The sequence below is a fragment of the Aplysia californica genome, unplaced genomic scaffold (assembly GCF_000002075.1).
Source record: "Aplysia californica isolate F4 #8 unplaced genomic scaffold, AplCal3.0 scaffold00496, whole genome shotgun sequence".
Lineage (NCBI taxonomy): Eukaryota > Metazoa > Mollusca > Gastropoda > Aplysiida > Aplysiidae > Aplysia > Aplysia californica.
The window spans coordinates 154,646-156,100 of NW_004797766.1; positions in this window are offsets into that span (position 1 = coordinate 154,646).

Genomic DNA, 1,455 nt, shown 5'->3' on the forward strand with positions numbered 1-1,455 from the left:
AAATATAATAATAATAATAATAATAATAATAATAATATCTTGGGTTCTAACCGGCTTTTATCTCGAGGTTTTAAAAAGCACGTCTTTACTGCCTTTCTATGTCATCCTCATTTATTTTGGAAACAAGATAATTTTTCATTTAACGCCCGTCTCCGATAGAGCCGAGTGAAACGGATGAGAATTCTAAAACCTGCTTTGAAAGGTTGAACGTTCTTTGAACCCTGGAACAGGATTCGCAAGCATTGTAGTCTGGTATGATACTGACTACCTTTTCCCGATGTTTTTTGAAGATCGCAGAGTAGCTCTGTTTTCTCGGTTGTAATAATAATCATATTTTTGTAACGGCTTCTGTACTCCTTAAATGCTTGATTGGTTGAGTGACCGACTTGCTGCGATTGACTAATTTATTTACTCATCCTTCGGTCGGATAAGTGATCGATCGATGGATGAACCTATTACTAGGTTGATTGACTGTTCGGTTAATTATTGATTTCTTCGATTGATGTATTGCTTTATGGATTAATGAAATATTCATTCGATTGATTGATTGATTGATTGATTGATTGATTGATTGATTTGTCAATTAGTTGGTTGGTTGATTGGTTGGTTGGTTTGTTGGTTGGCTATTTAGTTGGTTGGTAGTTTGTTACTTTGTTTGGTGTTTTTTTTAGATGATTGATGAATTATTAGTCAATAGATCAATTCATCAATAAGGGTAGTGATTAGAAAGTAGAAATGAATGACAGAAACAGCAGCACAAAATCTAGGTGGGATGTTTTTTATGTGCGCTGTCTCAATACTTACCATGTCCCTGAATACAATTTTTGCGTGTCTGTGTGTGCGCGCGCACATCGCGACCTGTTAGGGCTATAGGTAATATGCAAACGAGCAGATGTCGATCAGGTGCTGCGTCAAACATTCGCGCACATGTTGGGGGAGTGACGGCGAGGGCTTGTCCTGTTTGTTACAGATAATGTCTATCTCCATACGAGATGTTTCTCCCTCTTCCTTTTTTCTTTTTTTTTTTTTTTGCCTACCTATCTATCTATCTGTCTGTCTATTTATCTATCTATCTATCTATCTATCTATCTATCTATCTATCTATCTATCTATCTACCTATCTATCTATTTATCTGTTTGTCTGATTGTTTTTCTGTCAGTCTATCTATCAACAGACCAATCTCACTACACCTATCTCTATCAGTCTCTCTCTATCCATCCCTCATTATTCCTATATAATAATAATAATATATCTCTTGACGTCTCTTTTCATATATTGATAGGTTTACATACTTGTGTACTCGTCTCTTCCCTCTGGCTGTCCTTTCCTCATCTGATTGGCTCCTCCCTGCAACACCCACCATCCTCTCCCCTTTCCCTCCCTCCCCCAACCCCTCCGCCGATCTCTACCCCCCTCCCCTCCCAAATTATCACCGATCTCCTTTGCTCTCTTTG